We start from the raw sequence: 18,300 nt of genomic DNA, 5'->3' as shown, positions 1-18,300 counted from the left end.
TTGGATTTTTCATGTTCAAAGTTGCAGAAGCCAGATTACAAGCTCATTTTGGTTCAACTTCAGCAACTGTGCATTGCATTGCCATGTAATGTGATGCAATGCTATCTTTCTAGCTCTCCCTTTTTACTTCCTTTTGGATAAACAGACATATTAGGCAAGCATTTTGGAGCTTTCACCTAAATAACTACAGGTGGTGAGATAAGCTGCACAATATAATTGACCTTTCAGTATATTGTTGCACACACACCATCTATTTAGCAAATGCCCTTGTTATCAACAGCAGCCTTTTAAACTCACCTGAGCTAACAGGTATGTGCGCTGGTTACTCTGCTGCGCTTAAAATTTCTTTTTTGGTTTGCTACAATGCCTTTTCTGAAACGTTGTCTCCTTCTGCTGGAACACTGACTTCTTTCATTTAATGCCTGCAGACTATAAAAGAGAACCCAACCCAAAAAGTTTGGTTGATTAGTCTGTGGCATTCTGTTAAACTGTTGCTTATGGCGGTCTCTGTGAGCTTCTCAGCGACATTCAGCCAGCCAGGTATCCTGCCTGCAGTAGATGGAATGTGGCAATGGAACGCTGGCTGCGCGTGTCATAATAGGCTCTGAGCCTTTATATACCTGTGCACAGCAGCAGCCACCTTCAGTCTGCTGCTGGACAGCCAGCAGCAGCAGCAGCAGGAGAGGTATGTAATCAGGAGCCCTCCTGCTAAGGGTAGACAGCTGCTCGTTCCACCCCACCCCCCGCCTTAATTGGTTCTCCTCCCTTCCAACGGTGTTGAGGCGGGTGGGAACAGCAGGGGGTGAAGGTGCTGTGTTTAAAGAGGTGGAGTTATGCAGATCTAAAACGCGTGGATTGCAGCAGCAGCAAGCCGAAAAGTGCAGGCATGTAAGGGATCTAGAGGTTGACAACATGTCTTCTTAACGGGAGTCCAGGAGCTCATCTCCACAAATGGACTTTTCAGGATCCTTGGGTGGCTCCGTAGTTTGAAACCAATTCTGGTTATCGCTTCTCGGCCTTTTGGCTAAGATCAAGTGTAGTATCTGTTCTTATCAGTTTAATATCTGATACGTCCCCTATCTGGGGACCATATATTAAATGGATTTTTAGAACAGGGAGATGGAAAAAGAGCTTGCTCTGTCCACTCCACGCATTGACCTGGTATTGCAGTATCTCCAGGACCGGTGCACCCCTTCTTTAATGCAGTTTCTAAAATCAGAAAGAATTGAATTCAATGTTTTTTGTTCATTTTGCTTGTTTGTCGGATTTTGGGATGGACTCTTTGGCTTTGCTTTTCTTCTCCTCATTGGATTTTTCATGTTCAAAGTTGCAGAAGCCAGATTACAAGCTCATTTTGGTTCAACTTCAGCAACTGTGCATTGCATTGCCATGTAATGTGATGCAATGCTATCTTTCTAGCTCTCCCTTTTTACTTCCTTTTGGATAAACAGACATATTAGGCAAGCATTTTGGAGCTTTCACCTAAATAACTACAGGTGGTGAGATAAGCTGCACAATATAATTGACCTTTCAGTATATTGTTGCACACACACCATCTATTTAGCAAATGCCCTTGTTATCAACAGCAGCCTTTTAAACTCACCTGAGCTAACAGGTATGTGCGCTGGTTACTCTGCTGCGCTTAAAATTTCTTTTTTGGTTTGCTACAATGCCTTTTCTGAAACATTGTCTCCTTCTGCTGGAACACTGACTTCTTTCATTTAATGCCTGCAGACTATAAAAGAGAACCCAACCCAAAAAGTTTGGTTGATTAGTCTGTGGCATTCTGTTAAACTGTTGCTTATGGCGGTCTCTGTGAGCTTCTCAGCGACATTCAGCCAGCCAGGTATCCTGCCTGCAGTAGATGGAATGTGGCAATGGAACGCTGGCTGCGCGTGTCATAATAGGCTCTGAGCCTTTATATACCTGTGCACAGCAGCAGCCACCTTCAGTCTGCTGCTGGACAGCCAGCAGCAGCAGCAGGAGAGGTATGTAATCAGGAGCCCTCCTGCTAAGGGTAGACAGCTGCTCGTTCCACCCCACCCCCCGCCTTAATTGGTTCTCCTCCCTTCCAACGGTGTTGAGGCGGGTGGGAACAGCAGGGGGTGAAGGTGCTGTGTTTAAAGAGGTGGAGTTATGCAGATCTAAAACGCGTGGATTGCAGCAGCAGCAAGCCGAAAAGTGCAGGCATGTAAGGGATCTAGAGGTTGACAACATGTCTTCTTAACGGGAGTCCAGGAGCTCATCTCCACAAATGGACTTTTCAGGATCCTTGGGTGGCTCCGTAGTTTGAAACCAATTCTGGTTATCGCTTCTCGGCCTTTTGGCTAAGATCAAGTGTAGTATCTGTTCTTATCAGTTTAATATCTGATACGTCCCCTATCTGGGGACCATATATTAAATGGATTTTTAGAACAGGGAGATGGAAAAAGAGCTTGCTCTGTCCACTCCACGCATTGACCTGGTATTGCAGTATCTCCAGGACCGGTGCACCCCTTCTTTAATGCAGTTTCTAAAATCAGAAACAATTGAATTCAATGTTTTTTGTTCATTTTGCTTGTTTGTCGGATTTTGGGATGGACTCTTTGGCTTTGCTTTTCTTCTCCTCATTGGATTTTTCATGTTCAAAGTTGCAGAAGCCAGATTACAAGCTCATTTTGGTTCAACTTCAGCAACTGTGCATTGCATTGCCATGTAATGTGATGCAATGCTATCTTTCTAGCTCTCCCTTTTTACTTCCTTTTGGATAAACAGACATATTAGGCAAGCATTTTGGAGCTTTCACCTAAATAACTACAGGTGGTGAGATAAGCTGCACAATATAATTGACCTTTCAGTATATTGTTGCACACACACCATCTATTTAGCAAATGCCCTTGTTATCAACAGCAGCCTTTTAAACTCACCTGAGCTAACAGGTATGTGCGCTGGTTACTCTGCTGCGCTTAAAATTTCTTTTTTGGTTTGCTACAATGCCTTTTCTGAAACATTGTCTCCTTCTGCTGGAACACTGACTTCTTTCATTTAATGCCTGCAGACTATAAAAGAGAACCCAACCCAAAAAGTTTGGTTGATTAGTCTGTGGCATTCTGTTAAACTGTTGCTTATGGCGGTCTCTGTGAGCTTCTCAGCGACATTCAGCCAGCCAGGTATCCTGCCTGCAGTAGATGGAATGTGGCAATGGAACGCTGGCTGCGCGTGTCATAATAGGCTCTGAGCCTTTATATACCTGTGCACAGCAGCAGCCACCTTCAGTCTGCTGCTGGACAGCCAGCAGCAGCAGCAGGAGAGGTATGTAATCAGGAGCCCTCCTGCTAAGGGTAGACAGCTGCTCGTTCCACCCCACCCCCCGCCTTAATTGGTTCTCCTCCCTTCCAACGGTGTTGAGGCGGGTGGGAACAGCAGGGGGTGAAGGTGCTGTGTTTAAAGAGGTGGAGTTATGCAGATCTAAAACGCGTGGATTGCAGCAGCAGCAAGCCGAAAAGTGCAGGCATGTAAGGGATCTAGAGGTTGACAACATGTCTTCTTAACGGGAGTCCAGGAGCTCATCTCCACAAATGGACTTTTCAGGATCCTTGGGTGGCTCCGTAGTTTGAAACCAATTCTGGTTATCGCTTCTCGGCCTTTTGGCTAAGATCAAGTGTAGTATCTGTTCTTATCAGTTTAATATCTGATACGTCCCCTATCTGGGGACCATATATTAAATGGATTTTTAGAACAGGGAGATGGAAAAAGAGCTTGCTCTGTCCACTCCACGCATTGACCTGGTATTGCAGTATCTCCAGGACCGGTGCACCCCTTCTTTAATGCAGTTTCTAAAATCAGAAAGAATTGAATTCAATGTTTTTTGTTCATTTTGCTTGTTTGTCGGATTTTGGGATGGACTCTTTGGCTTTGCTTTTCTTCTCCTCATTGGATTTTTCATGTTCAAAGTTGCAGAAGCCAGATTACAAGCTCATTTTGGTTCAACTTCAGCAACTGTGCATTGCATTGCCATGTAATGTGATGCAATGCTATCTTTCTAGCTCTCCCTTTTTACTTCCTTTTGGATAAACAGACATATTAGGCAAGCATTTTGGAGCTTTCACCTAAATAACTACAGGTGGTGAGATAAGCTGCACAATATAATTGACCTTTCAGTATATTGTTGCACACACACCATCTATTTAGCAAATGCCCTTGTTATCAACAGCAGCCTTTTAAACTCACCTGAGCTAACAGGTATGTGCGCTGGTTACTCTGCTGCGCTTAAAATTTCTTTTTTGGTTTGCTACAATGCCTTTTCTGAAACGTTGTCTCCTTCTGCTGGAACACTGACTTCTTTCATTTAATGCCTGCAGACTATAAAAGAGAACCCAACCCAAAAAGTTTGGTTGATTAGTCTGTGGCATTCTGTTAAACTGTTGCTTATGGCGGTCTCTGTGAGCTTCTCAGCGACATTCAGCCAGCCAGGTATCCTGCCTGCAGTAGATGGAATGTGGCAATGGAACGCTGGCTGCGCGTGTCATAATAGGCTCTGAGCCTTTATATACCTGTGCACAGCAGCAGCCACCTTCAGTCTGCTGCTGGACAGCCAGCAGCAGCAGCAGCAGGAGAGGTATGTAATCAGGAGCCCTCCTGCTAAGGGTAGACAGCTGCTCGTTCCACCCCACCCCCCGCCTTAATTGGTTCTCCTCCCTTCCAACGGTGTTGAGGCGGGTGGGAACAGCAGGGGGTGAAGGTGCTGTGTTTAAAGAGGTGGAGTTATGCAGATCTAAAACGCGTGGATTGCAGCAGCAGCAAGCCGAAAAGTGCAGGCATGTAAGGGATCTAGAGGTTGACAACATGTCTTCTTAACGGGAGTCCAGGAGCTCATCTCCACAAATGGACTTTTCAGGATCCTTGGGTGGCTCCGTAGTTTGAAACCAATTCTGGTTATCGCTTCTCGGCCTTTTGGCTAAGATCAAGTGTAGTATCTGTTCTTATCAGTTTAATATCTGATACGTCCCCTATCTGGGGACCATATATTAAATGGATTTTTAGAACAGGGAGATGGAAAAAGAGCTTGCTCTGTCCACTCCACGCATTGACCTGGTATTGCAGTATCTCCAGGACTGGTGCACCCCTTCTGTAATGCAGTTTCTAAAATCAGAAAGAATTGAATTCAATGTTTTTTGTTCATTTTGCTTGTTTGTCGGATTTTGGGATGGACTCTTTGGCTTTGCTTTTCTTCTCCTCATTGGATTTTTCATGTTCAAAGTTGCAGAAGCCAGATTACAAGCTCATTTTGGTTCAACTTCAGCAACTGTGCATTGCATTGCCATGTAATGTGATGCAATGCTATCTTTCTAGCTCTCCCTTTTTACTTCCTTTTGGATAAACAGACATATTAGGCAAGCATTTTGGAGCTTTCACCTAAATAACTACAGGTGGTGAGATAAGCTGCACAATATAATTGACCTTTCAGTATATTGTTGCACACACACCATCTATTTAGCAAATGCCCTTGTTATCAACAGCAGCCTTTTAAACTCACCTGAGCTAACAGGTATGTGCGCTGGTTACTCTGCTGCGCTTAAAATTTCTTTTTTGGTTTGCTACAATGCCTTTTCTGAAACGTTGTCTCCTTCTGCTGGAACACTGACTTCTTTCATTTAATGCCTGCAGACTATAAAAGAGAACCCAACCCAAAAAGTTTGGTTGATTAGTCTGTGGCATTCTGTTAAACTGTTGCTTATGGCGGTCTCTGTGAGCTTCTCAGCGACATTCAGCCAGCCAGGTATCCTGCCTGCAGTAGATGGAATGTGGCAATGGAACGCTGGCTGCGCGTGTCATAATAGGCTCTGAGCCTTTATATACCTGTGCACAGCAGCAGCCACCTTCAGTCTGCTGCTGGACAGCCAGCAGCAGCAGCAGCAGGAGAGGTATGTAATCAGGAGCCCTCCTGCTAAGGGTAGACAGCTGCTCGTTCCACCCCACCCCCCGCCTTAATTGGTTCTCCTCCCTTCCAACGGTGTTGAGGCGGGTGGGAACAGCAGGGGGTGAAGGTGCTGTGTTTAAAGAGGTGGAGTTATGCAGATCTAAAACGCGTGGATTGCAGCAGCAGCAAGCCGAAAAGTGCAGGCATGTAAGGGATCTAGAGGTTGACAACATGTCTTCTTAACGGGAGTCCAGGAGCTCATCTCCACAAATGGACTTTTCAGGATCCTTGGGTGGCTCCGTAGTTTGAAACCAATTCTGGTTATCGCTTCTCGGCCTTTTGGCTAAGATCAAGTGTAGTATCTGTTCTTATCAGTTTAATATCTGATACGTCCCCTATCTGGGGACCATATATTAAATGGATTTTTAGAACAGGGAGATGGAAAAAGAGCTTGCTCTGTCCACTCCACGCATTGACCTGGTATTGCAGTATCTCCAGAACCGGTGCACCCCTTCTTTAATGCAGTTTCTAAAATCAGAAAGAATTGAATTCAATGTTTTTTGTTCATTTTGCTTGTTTGTCGGATTTTGGGATGGACTCTTTGGCTTTGCTTTTCTTCTCCTCATTGGATTTTTCATGTTCAAAGTTGCAGAAGCCAGATTACAAGCTCATTTTGGTTCAACTTCAGCAACTGTGCATTGCATTGCCATGTAATGTGATGCAATGCTATCTTTCTAGCTCTCCCTTTTTACTTCCTTTTGGATAAACAGACATATTAGGCAAGCATTTTGGAGCTTTCACCTAAATAACTACAGGTGGTGAGATAAGCTGCACAATATAATTGACCTTTCAGTATATTGTTGCACACACACCATCTATTTAGCAAATGCCCTTGTTATCAACAGCAGCCTTTTAAATTCACCTGAGCTAACAGGTATGTGCGCTGGTTACTCTGCTGCGCTTAAAATTTCTTTTTTGGTTTGCTACAATGCCTTTTCTGAAACGTTGTCTCCTTCTGCTGGAACACTGACTTCTTTCATTTAATGCCTGCAGACTATAAAAGAGAACCCAACCCAAAAAGTTTGGTTGATTAGTCTGTGGCATTCTGTTAAACTGTTGCTTATGGCGGTCTCTGTGAGCTTCTCAGCGACATTCAGCCAGCCAGGTATCCTGCCTGCAGTAGATGGAATGTGGCAATGGAACGCTGGCTGCGCGTGTCATAATAGGCTCTGAGCCTTTATATACCTGTGCACAGCAGCAGCCACCTTCAGTCTGCTGCTGGACAGCCAGCAGCAGCAGCAGCAGGAGAGGTATGTAATCAGGAGCCCTCCTGCTAAGGGTAGACAGCTGCTCGTTCCACCCCACCCCCCGCCTTAATTGGTTCTCCTCCCTTCCAACGGTGTTGAGGCGGGTGGGAACAGCAGGGGGTGAAGGTGCTGTGTTTAAAGAGGTGGAGTTATGCAGATCTAAAACGCGTGGATTGCAGCAGCAGCAAGCCGAAAAGTGCAGGCATGTAAGGGATCTAGAGGTTGACAACATGTCTTCTTAACGGGAGTCCAGGAGCTCATCTCCACAAATGGACTTTTCAGGATCCTTGGGTGGCTCCGTAGTTTGAAACCAATTCTGGTTATCGCTTCTCGGCCTTTTGGCTAAGATCAAGTGTAGTATCTGTTCTTATCAGTTTAATATCTGATACGTCCCCTATCTGGGGACCATATATTAAATGGATTTTTAGAACAGGGAGATGGAAAAAGAGCTTGCTCTGTCCACTCCACGCATTGACCTGGTATTGCAGTATCTCCAGGACCGGTGCACCCCTTCTTTAATGCAGTTTCTAAAATCAGAAAGAATTGAATTCAATGTTTTTTGTTCATTTTGCTTGTTTGTCGGATTTTGGGATGGACTCTTTGGCTTTGCTTTTCTTCTCCTCATTGGATTTTTCATGTTCAAAGTTGCAGAAGCCAGATTACAAGCTCATTTTGGTTCAACTTCAGCAACTGTGCATTGCATTGCCATGTAATGTGATGCAATGCTATCTTTCTAGCTCTCCCTTTTTACTTCCTTTTGGATAAACAGACATATTAGGCAAGCATTTTGGAGCTTTCACCTAAATAACTACAGGTGGTGAGATAAGCTGCACAATATAATTGACCTTTCAGTATATTGTTGCACACACACCATCTATTTAGCAAATGCCCTTGTTATCAACAGCAGCCTTTTAAACTCACCTGAGCTAACAGGTATGTGCGCTGGTTACTCTGCTGCGCTTAAAATTTCTTTTTTGGTTTGCTACAATGCCTTTTCTGAAACGTTGTCTCCTTCTGCTGGAACACTGACTTCTTTCATTTAATGCCTGCAGACTATAAAAGAGAACCCAACCCAAAAAGTTTGGTTGATTAGTCTGTGGCATTCTGTTAAACTGTTGCTTATGGCGGTCTCTGTGAGCTTCTCAGCGACATTCAGCCAGCCAGGTATCCTGCCTGCAGTAGATGGAATGTGGCAATGGAACGCTGGCTGCGCGTGTCATAATAGGCTCTGAGCCTTTATATACCTGTGCACAGCAGCAGCCACCTTCAGTCTGCTGCTGGACAGCCAGCAGCAGCAGCAGCAGGAGAGGTATGTAATCAGGAGCCCTCCTGCTAAGGGTAGACAGCTGCTCGTTCCACCCCACCCCCCGCCTTAATTGGTTCTCCTCCCTTCCAACGGTGTTGAGGCGGGTGGGAACAGCAGGGGGTGAAGGTGCTGTGTTTAAAGAGGTGGAGTTATGCAGATCTAAAACGCGTGGATTGCAGCAGCAGCAAGCCGAAAAGTGCAGGCATGTAAGGGATCTAGAGGTTGACAACATGTCTTCTTAACGGGAGTCCAGGAGCTCATCTCCACAAATGGACTTTTCAGGATCCTTGGGTGGCTCCGTAGTTTGAAACCAATTCTGGTTATCGCTTCTCGGCCTTTTGGCTAAGATCAAGTGTAGTATCTGTTCTTATCAGTTTAATATCTGATACGTCCCCTATCTGGGGACCATATATTAAATGGATTTTTAGAACAGGGAGATGGAAAAAGAGCTTGCTCTGTCCACTCCACGCATTGACCTGGTATTGCAGTATCTCCAGGACCGGTGCACCCCTTCTTTAATGCAGTTTCTAAAATCAGAAAGAATTGAATTCAATGTTTTTTGTTCATTTTGCTTGTTTGTCGGATTTTGGGATGGACTCTTTGGCTTTGCTTTTCTTCTCCTCATTGGATTTTTCATGTTCAAAGTTGCAGAAGCCAGATTACAAGCTCATTTTGGTTCAACTTCAGCAACTGTGCATTGCATTGCCATGTAATGTGATGCAATGCTATCTTTCTAGCTCTCCCTTTTTACTTCCTTTTGGATAAACAGACATATTAGGCAAGCATTTTGGAGCTTTCACCTAAATAACTACAGGTGGTGAGATAAGCTGCACAATATAATTGACCTTTCAGTATATTGTTGCACACACACCATCTATTTAGCAAATGCCCTTGTTATCAACAGCAGCCTTTTAAACTCACCTGAGCTAACAGGTATGTGCGCTGGTTACTCTGCTGCGCTTAAAATTTCTTTTTTGGTTTGCTACAATGCCTTTTCTGAAACGTTGTCTCCTTCTGCTGGAACACTGACTTCTTTCATTTAATGCCTGCAGACTATAAAAGAGAACCCAACCCAAAAAGTTTGGTTGATTAGTCTGTGGCATTCTGTTAAACTGTTGCTTATGGCGGTCTCTGTGAGCTTCTCAGCGACATTCAGCCAGCCAGGTATCCTGCCTGCAGTAGATGGAATGTGGCAATGGAACGCTGGCTGCGCGTGTCATAATAGGCTCTGAGCCTTTATATACCTGTGCACAGCAGCAGCCACCTTCAGTCTGCTGCTGGACAGCCAGCAGCAGCAGCAGCAGGAGAGGTATGTAATCAGGAGCCCTCCTGCTAAGGGTAGACAGCTGCTCGTTCCACCCCACCCCCCGCCTTAATTGGTTCTCCTCCCTTCCAACGGTGTTGAGGCGGGTGGGAACAGCAGGGGGTGAAGGTGCTGTGTTTAAAGAGGTGGAGTTATGCAGATCTAAAACGCGTGGATTGCAGCAGCAGCAAGCCGAAAAGTGCAGGCATGTAAGGGATCTAGAGGTTGACAACATGTCTTCTTAACGGGAGTCCAGGAGCTCATCTCCACAAATGGACTTTTCAGGATCCTTGGGTGGCTCCGTAGTTTGAAACCAATTCTGGTTATCGCTTCTCGGCCTTTTGGCTAAGATCAAGTGTAGTATCTGTTCTTATCAGTTTAATATCTGATACGTCCCCTATCTGGGGACCATATATTAAATGGATTTTTAGAACAGGGAGATGGAAAAAGAGCTTGCTCTGTCCACTCCACGCATTGACCTGGTATTGCAGTATCTCCAGGACCGGTGCACCCCTTCTTTAATGCAGTTTCTAAAATCAGAAAGAATTGAATTCAATGTTTTTTGTTCATTTTGCTTGTTTGTCGGATTTTGGGATGGACTCTTTGGCTTTGCTTTTCTTCTCCTCATTGGATTTTTCATGTTCAAAGTTGCAGAAGCCAGATTACAAGCTCATTTTGGTTTAACTTCAGCAACTGTGCATTGCATTGCCATGTAATGTGATGCAATGCTATCTTTCTAGCTCTCCCTTTTTACTTCCTTTTGGATAAACAGACATATTAGGCAAGCATTTTGGAGCTTTCACCTAAATAACTACAGGTGGTGAGATAAGCTGCACAATATAATTGACCTTTCAGTATATTGTTGCACACACACCATCTATTTAGCAAATGCCCTTGTTATCAACAGCAGCCTTTTAAACTCACCTGAGCTAACAGGTATGTGCGCTGGTTACTCTGCTGCGCTTAAAATTTCTTTTTTGGTTTGCTACAATGCCTTTTCTGAAACGTTGTCTCCTTCTGCTGGAACACTGACTTCTTTCATTTAATGCCTGCAGACTATAAAAGAGAACCCAACCCAAAAAGTTTGGTTGATTAGTCTGTGGCATTCTGTTAAACTGTTGCTTATGGCGGTCTCTGTGAGCTTCTCAGCGACATTCAGCCAGCCAGGTATCCTGCCTGCAGTAGATGGAATGTGGCAATGGAACGCTGGCTGCGCGTGTCATAATAGGCTCTGAGCCTTTATATACCTGTGCACAGCAGCAGCCACCTTCAGTCTGCTGCTGGACAGCCAGCAGCAGCAGCAGCAGGAGAGGTATGTAATCAGGAGCCCTCCTGCTAAGGGTAGACAGCTGCTCGTTCCACCCCACCCCCCGCCTTAATTGGTTCTCCTCCCTTCCAACGGTGTTGAGGCGGGTGGGAACAGCAGGGGGTGAAGGTGCTGTGTTTAAAGAGGTGGAGTTATGCAGATCTAAAACGCGTGGATTGCAGCAGCAGCAAGCCGAAAAGTGCAGGCATGTAAGGGATCTAGAGGTTGACAACATGTCTTCTTAACGGGAGTCCAGGAGCTCATCTCCACAAATGGACTTTTCAGGATCCTTGGGTGGCTCCGTAGTTTGAAACCAATTCTGGTTATCGCTTCTCGGCCTTTTGGCTAAGATCAAGTGTAGTATCTGTTCTTATCAGTTTAATATCTGATACGTCCCCTATCTGGGGACCATATATTAAATGGATTTTTAGAACAGGGAGATGGAAAAAGAGCTTGCTCTGTCCACTCCACGCATTGACCTGGTATTGCAGTATCTCCAGGACCGGTGCACCCCTTCTTTAATGCAGTTTCTAAAATCAGAAAGAATTGAATTCAATGTTTTTTGTTCATTTTGCTTGTTTGTCGGATTTTGGGATGGACTCTTTGGCTTTGCTTTTCTTCTCCTCATTGGATTTTTCATGTTCAAAGTTGCAGAAGCCAGATTACAAGCTCATTTTGGTTCAACTTCAGCAACTGTGCATTGCATTGCCATGTAATGTGATGCAATGCTATCTTTCTAGCTCTCCCTTTTTACTTCCTTTTGGATAAACAGACATATTAGGCAAGCATTTTGGAGCTTTCACCTAAATAACTACAGGTGGTGAGATAAGCTGCACAATATAATTGACCTTTCAGTATATTGTTGCACACACACCATCTATTTAGCAAATGCCCTTGTTATCAACAGCAGCCTTTTAAACTCACCTGAGCTAACAGGTATGTGCGCTGGTTACTCTGCTGCGCTTAAAATTTCTTTTTTGGTTTGCTACAATGCCTTTTCTGAAACGTTGTCTCCTTCTGCTGGAACACTGACTTCTTTCATTTAATGCCTGCAGACTATAAAAGAGAACCCAACCCAAAAAGTTTGGTTGATTAGTCTGTGGCATTCTGTTAAACTGTTGCTTATGGCGGTCTCTGTGAGCTTCTCAGCGACATTCAGCCAGCCAGGTATCCTGCCTGCAGTAGATGGAATGTGGCAATGGAACGCTGGCTGCGCGTGTCATAATAGGCTCTGAGCCTTTATATACCTGTGCACAGCAGCAGCCACCTTCAGTCTGCTGCTGGACAGCCAGCAGCAGCAGCAGCAGGAGAGGTATGTAATCAGGAGCCCTCCTGCTAAGGGTAGACAGCTGCTCGTTCCACCCCACCCCCCGCCTTAATTGGTTCTCCTCCCTTCCAACGGTGTTGAGGCGGGTGGGAACAGCAGGGGGTGAAGGTGCTGTGTTTAAAGAGGTGGAGTTATGCAGATCTAAAACGCGTGGATTGCAGCAGCAGCAAGCCGAAAAGTGCAGGCATGTAAGGGATCTAGAGGTTGACAACATGTCTTCTTAACGGGAGTCCAGGAGCTCATCTCCACAAATGGACTTTTCAGGATCCTTGGGTGGCTCCGTAGTTTGAAACCAATTCTGGTTATCGCTTCTCGGCCTTTTGGCTAAGATCAAGTGTAGTATCTGTTCTTATCAGTTTAATATCTGATACGTCCCCTATCTGGGGACCATATATTAAATGGATTTTTAGAACAGGGAGATGGAAAAAGAGCTTGCTCTGTCCACTCCACGCATTGACCTGGTATTGCAGTATCTCCAGGACCGGTGCACCCCTTCTTTAATGCAGTTTCTAAAATCAGAAAGAATTGAATTCAATGTTTTTTGTTCATTTTGCTTGTTTGTCGGATTTTGGGATGGACTCTTTGGCTTTGCTTTTCTTCTCCTCATTGGATTTTTCATGTTCAAAGTTGCAGAAGCCAGATTACAAGCTCATTTTGGTTCAACTTCAGCAACTGTGCATTGCATTGCCATGTAATGTGATGCAATGCTATCTTTCTAGCTCTCCCTTTTTACTTCCTTTTGGATAAACAGACATATTAGGCAAGCATTTTGGAGCTTTCACCTAAATAACTACAGGTGGTGAGATAAGCTGCACAATATAATTGACCTTTCAGTATATTGTTGCACACACACCATCTATTTAGCAAATGCCCTTGTTATCAACAGCAGCCTTTTAAACTCACCTGAGCTAACAGGTATGTGCGCTGGTTACTCTGCTGCGCTTAAAATTTCTTTTTTGGTTTGCTACAATGCCTTTTCTGAAACGTTGTCTCCTTCTGCTGGAACACTGACTTCTTTCATTTAATGCCTGCAGACTATAAAAGAGAACCCAACCCAAAAAGTTTGGTTGATTAGTCTGTGGCATTCTGTTAAACTGTTGCTTATGGCGGTCTCTGTGAGCTTCTCAGCGACATTCAGCCAGCCAGGTATCCTGCCTGCAGTAGATGGAATGTGGCAATGGAACGCTGGCTGCGCGTGTCATAATAGGCTCTGAGCCTTTATATACCTGTGCACAGCAGCAGCCACCTTCAGTCTGCTGCTGGACAGCCAGCAGCAGCAGCAGCAGGAGAGGTATGTAATCAGGAGCCCTCCTGCTAAGGGTAGACAGCTGCTCGTTCCACCCCACCCCCCGCCTTAATTGGTTCTCCTCCCTTCCAACGGTGTTGAGGCGGGTGGGAACAGCAGGGGGTGAAGGTGCTGTGTTTAAAGAGGTGGAGTTATGCAGATCTAAAACGCGTGGATTGCAGCAGCAGCAAGCCGAAAAGTGCAGGCATGTAAGGGATCTAGAGGTTGACAACATGTCTTCTTAACGGGAGTCCAGGAGCTCATCTCCACAAATGGACTTTTCAGGATCCTTGGGTGGCTCCGTAGTTTGAAACCAATTCTGGTTATCGCTTCTCGGCCTTTTGGCTAAGATCAAGTGTAGTATCTGTTCTTATCAGTTTAATATCTGATACGTCCCCTATCTGGGGACCATATATTAAATGGATTTTTAGAACAGGGAGATGGAAAAAGAGCTTGCTCTGTCCACTCCACGCATTGACCTGGTATTGCAGTATCTCCAGGACCGGTGCACCCCTTCTTTAATGCAGTTTCTAAAATCAGAAAGAATTGAATTCAATGTTTTTTGTTCATTTTGCTTGTTTGTCGGATTTTGGGATGGACTCTTTGGCTTTGCTTTTCTTCTCCTCATTGGATTTTTCATGTTCAAAGTTGCAGAAGCCAGATTACAAGCTCATTTTGGTTCAACTTCAGCAACTGTGCATTGCATTGCCATGTAATGTGATGCAATGCTATCTTTCTAGCTCTCCCTTTTTACTTCCTTTTGGATAAACAGACATATTAGGCAAGCATTTTGGAGCTTTCACCTAAATAACTACAGGTGGTGAGATAAGCTGCACAATATAATTGACCTTTCAGTATATTGTTGCACACACACCATCTATTTAGCAAATGCCCTTGTTATCAACAGCAGCCTTTTAAACTCACCTGAGCTAACAGGTATGTGCGCTGGTTACTCTGCTGCGCTTAAAATTTCTTTTTTGGTTTGCTACAATGCCTTTTCTGAAACGTTGTCTCCTTCTGCTGGAACACTGACTTCTTTCATTTAATGCCTGCAGACTATAAAAGAGAACCCAACCCAAAAAGTTTGGTTGATTAGTCTGTGGCATTCTGTTAAACTGTTGCTTATGGCGGTCTCTGTGAGCTTCTCAGCGACATTCAGCCAGCCAGGTATCCTGCCTGCAGTAGATGGAATGTGGCAATGGAACGCTGGCTGCGCGTGTCATAATAGGCTCTGAGCCTTTATATACCTGTGCACAGCAGCAGCCACCTTCAGTCTGCTGCTGGACAGCCAGCAGCAGCAGCAGCAGGAGAGGTATGTAATCAGGAGCCCTCCTGCTAAGGGTAGACAGCTGCTCGTTCCACCCCACCCCCCGCCTTAATTGGTTCTCCTCCCTTCCAACGGTGTTGAGGCGGGTGGGAACAGCAGGGGGTGAAGGTGCTGTGTTTAAAGAGGTGGAGTTATGCAGATCTAAAACGCGTGGATTGCAGCAGCAGCAAGCCGAAAAGTGCAGGCATGTAAGGGATCTAGAGGTTGACAACATGTCTTCTTAACGGGAGTCCAGGAGCTCATCTCCACAAATGGACTTTTCAGGATCCTTGGGTGGCTCCGTAGTTTGAAACCAATTCTGGTTATCGCTTCTCGGCCTTTTGGCTAAGATCAAGCGTAGTATCTGTTCTTATCAGTTTAATATCTGATACGTCCCCTATCTGGGGACCATATATTAAATGGATTTTTAGAACAGGGAGATGGAAAAAGAGCTTGCTCTGTCCACTCCACGCATTGACCTGGTATTGCAGTATCTCCAGGACCGGTGCACCCCTTCTTTAATGCAGTTTCTAAAATCAGAAAGAATTGAATTCAATGTTTTTTGTTCATTTTGCTTGTTTGTCGGATTTGGGGATGGACTCTTTGGCTTTGCTTTTCTTCTCCTCATTGGATTTTTCATGTTCAAAGTTGCAGAAGCCAGATTACAAGCTCATTTTGGTTCAACTTCAGCAACTGTGCATTGCACTGCCATGTAATGTGATGCAATGCTATCTTTCTAGCTCTCCCTTTTTACTTCCTTTTGGATAAACAGACATATTAGGCAAGCATTTTGGAGCTTTCACCTAAATAACTACAGGTGGTGAGATAAGCTGCACAATATAATTGACCTTTCAGTATATTGTTGCACACACACCATCTATTTAGCAAATGCCCTTGTTATCAACAGCAGCCTTTTAACCCCTTACTTACCGGGGACGTATTAGTACGCATATCTGCGTACCGCCGGTTCAGTGAGGGCTCCGGCGCTGAGCCCTCACTGAACCAAGCACATGTCAGCTGATTCTTACAGCTGACATGTGCCCGCAACAGCCGCGGGTGGAATCGCGATCCACCCGCGGCTGTTAACCAGTTAAATGCTGCTGTCAATCTCCGACAGCAGCATTTAACGCGCGCTTCCGGGTAGCGCGTCATAAGCCCCGCCCACCGGCGACCCCGTCATGTGATCGCGGGTCGCCGATGGGCGTGCATGACAACCCAGGGTCTGCAGCAGACGCCTGTGGTTGTCATGATCTTGTCGCTATGAGCGCCACCTAGTGGTCGGCGCTCATAGCACAGGACCATTTCTGCTGCATGCAGGGGATCTGCTGGTCCCCTGTATGTAGCAGAGGCGATCGGACAGTTGCTGCTTCTAGTCTCCTATGGAGACTATAGAAGCATGCAAAAAGTAAAAAAAAAAAGTTTTTAAAAATATAAAAAAAAATAAAAAAATATAAAAGTTTAAATCACCCCCCTTTCGCCCCATTCAAAATAAGATATATAAAAAAAAAAACCATATACACATATTTGGTATCGCCGCGTTCAGAATCGCCCGATCTATCAAAATAAAAAAAGAATTATTCCGATCGGTAAACGGCGTAGCGAGAAAAAAATTGAAAACGCCAGAATTACGTTTTTTGGTCGCCGCAAAATTGCAATAAAATGCAATAACGGGCGATTAAAACATCGGATCTACCCCAAACGTTATCAGTATAAACGTCAGCCTGGCACGCAAAAAATAAGCCAGCAACCAGCCCCAGATCACGAAAAATGGAGACGCTACGGGTCTTAGAAAATGGCGCTATTTTTTTTTTTTTTTTTTACCAAATTTTGGAATTTTTTTTCACCACTTAAATATAAAAGAACCTATACATGTTTGGTGTCTATGAACTCGTAATGACCTGTAGAATAAGAAGGGCAGGTCAGTTTTAGCATTCAGTGAACATGGTAAAAAAAATAAATAAAAAACAACTGGGGTATTGCACTTTTCTTGCAATTTTACCGCACTTGGAATTTTTTTCCTGTTTTCCCGTACAGGATATGATAAAACTAGTAATGGCGTTGAAAAGTACAACTCGTCCCGCAAAAAATAAGCCCTCACATGGCCATATTGACCAAAAAATAAAAACGCTATGGCTCTGGGAACAAGGGGAGCAAAAACGAAAATGCAAAAACGAAAAATGCTCCGGGGCTTAAGGGGTTAAACTCACCTGAGCTAACAGGTATGTGCGCTGGTTACTCTGCTGCGCTTAAAATATATTTTTTGGTTTGCTACAATGCCTTTTCTGAAACGTTGTCTCCTTCTGCTGGAACACTGACTTCTTTCATTTAATGCCTGCAGACTATAAAAGAGAACCCAACCCAAAAAGTTTGGTTGATTAGTCTGTGGCATTCTGTTAAACTGTTGCTTATGGCGGTCTCTGTGAGCTTCTCAGCGACATTCAGCCAGCCAGGTATCCTGCCTGCAGTAGATGGAATGTGGCAATGGAACGCTGGCTGCGCGTGTCATAATAGGCTCTGAGCCTTTATATACCTGTGCACAGCAGCAGCCACCTTCAGTCTGCTGCTGGACAGCCAGCAGCAGCAGCAGCAGGAGAGGTATGTAATCAGGAGCCCTCCTGCTAAGGGTAGACAGCTGCTCGTTCCACCCCACCCCCCGCCTTAATTGGTTCTCCTCCCTTCCAACGGTGTTGAGGCGGGTGGGAACAGCAGGGGGTGAAGGTGCTGTGTTTAAAGAGGTGGAGTTATGCAGATCTAAAACGCGTGGATTGCAGCAGCAGCAAGCCGAAAAGTGCAGGCATGTAAGGGATCTAGAGGTTGACAACATGTCTTCTTAACGGGAGTCCAGGAGCTCATCTCCACAAATGGACTTTTCAGGATCCTTGGGTGGCTCCGTAGTTTGAAACCAATTCTGGTTATCGCTTCTCGGCCTTTTGGCTAAGATCAAGTGTAGTATCTGTTCTTATCAGTTTAATATCTGATACGTCCCCTATCTGGGGACCATATATTAAATGGATTTTTAGAACAGGGAGATGGAAAAAGAGCTTGCTCTGTCCACTCCACGCATTGACCTGGTATTGCAGTATCTCCAGGACCGGTGCACCCCTTCTTTAATGCAGTTTCTAAAATCAGAAAGAATTGAATTCAATGTTTTTTGTTCATTTTGCTTGTTTGTCGGATTTTGGGATGGACTCTTTGGCTTTGCTTTTCTTCTCCTCATTGGATTTTTCATGTTCAAAGTTGCAGAAGCCAGATTACAAGCTC

At 44.8% G+C, this 18,300-nt stretch overlaps 13 non-coding genes across 13 annotated transcripts; all 13 read left to right on the top strand.

Moving 5' to 3' along the window:
• The first annotated feature begins 1,004 nt into the window (after window positions 1-1,004).
• On the top strand, window positions 1,005-1,195 carry LOC141214682 (U2 spliceosomal RNA). The gene has a single exon (XR_012283880.1). It is a non-coding gene; the product is annotated as a U2 spliceosomal RNA (small nuclear RNA).
• Window positions 1,196-2,307: 1,112 nt separating this feature from the next.
• LOC141214681 (U2 spliceosomal RNA) lies at window positions 2,308-2,498 on the top strand. The gene has a single exon (XR_012283879.1). It is a non-coding gene; the product is annotated as a U2 spliceosomal RNA (small nuclear RNA).
• Window positions 2,499-3,610: 1,112 nt separating this feature from the next.
• On the top strand, window positions 3,611-3,801 carry LOC141214680 (U2 spliceosomal RNA). The gene has a single exon (XR_012283878.1). It is a non-coding gene; the product is annotated as a U2 spliceosomal RNA (small nuclear RNA).
• Window positions 3,802-4,916: 1,115 nt separating this feature from the next.
• On the top strand, window positions 4,917-5,107 carry LOC141214855 (U2 spliceosomal RNA). The gene has a single exon (XR_012284047.1). It is a non-coding gene; the product is annotated as a U2 spliceosomal RNA (small nuclear RNA).
• Window positions 5,108-6,222: 1,115 nt separating this feature from the next.
• Window positions 6,223-6,413, top strand: LOC141214877 (U2 spliceosomal RNA). The gene has a single exon (XR_012284068.1). It is a non-coding gene; the product is annotated as a U2 spliceosomal RNA (small nuclear RNA).
• A 1,115-nt stretch (window positions 6,414-7,528) lies between these two features.
• On the top strand, window positions 7,529-7,719 carry LOC141214679 (U2 spliceosomal RNA). Its single transcript, XR_012283877.1, has one exon. It is a non-coding gene; the product is annotated as a U2 spliceosomal RNA (small nuclear RNA).
• Window positions 7,720-8,834: 1,115 nt separating this feature from the next.
• LOC141214678 (U2 spliceosomal RNA) lies at window positions 8,835-9,025 on the top strand. The gene has a single exon (XR_012283876.1). It is a non-coding gene; the product is annotated as a U2 spliceosomal RNA (small nuclear RNA).
• Window positions 9,026-10,140: 1,115 nt separating this feature from the next.
• On the top strand, window positions 10,141-10,331 carry LOC141214677 (U2 spliceosomal RNA). Its single transcript, XR_012283875.1, has one exon. It is a non-coding gene; the product is annotated as a U2 spliceosomal RNA (small nuclear RNA).
• Window positions 10,332-11,446: 1,115 nt separating this feature from the next.
• Window positions 11,447-11,637, top strand: LOC141214675 (U2 spliceosomal RNA). Its single transcript, XR_012283873.1, has one exon. It is a non-coding gene; the product is annotated as a U2 spliceosomal RNA (small nuclear RNA).
• A 1,115-nt stretch (window positions 11,638-12,752) lies between these two features.
• LOC141214674 (U2 spliceosomal RNA) lies at window positions 12,753-12,943 on the top strand. The gene has a single exon (XR_012283872.1). It is a non-coding gene; the product is annotated as a U2 spliceosomal RNA (small nuclear RNA).
• A 1,115-nt stretch (window positions 12,944-14,058) lies between these two features.
• Window positions 14,059-14,249, top strand: LOC141214672 (U2 spliceosomal RNA). Its single transcript, XR_012283871.1, has one exon. It is a non-coding gene; the product is annotated as a U2 spliceosomal RNA (small nuclear RNA).
• Window positions 14,250-15,364: 1,115 nt separating this feature from the next.
• On the top strand, window positions 15,365-15,555 carry LOC141214871 (U2 spliceosomal RNA). Its single transcript, XR_012284062.1, has one exon. It is a non-coding gene; the product is annotated as a U2 spliceosomal RNA (small nuclear RNA).
• Window positions 15,556-17,953: 2,398 nt separating this feature from the next.
• LOC141214671 (U2 spliceosomal RNA) lies at window positions 17,954-18,144 on the top strand. Its single transcript, XR_012283870.1, has one exon. It is a non-coding gene; the product is annotated as a U2 spliceosomal RNA (small nuclear RNA).
• Window positions 18,145-18,300: the final 156 nt, after the last annotated feature.

This window comes from Phyllobates terribilis, unplaced genomic scaffold (assembly GCF_046119375.1).
Source record: "Phyllobates terribilis strain yellow unplaced genomic scaffold, ASM4611937v1 Scaffold_223__1_contigs__length_3252167, whole genome shotgun sequence".
In the NCBI taxonomy this organism is placed as follows: domain Eukaryota; kingdom Metazoa; phylum Chordata; class Amphibia; order Anura; family Dendrobatidae; genus Phyllobates; species Phyllobates terribilis.
The sequence above is the reverse complement of the archived record's forward strand: the minus strand, read 5'-3'. Positions and strand labels throughout refer to the sequence as shown.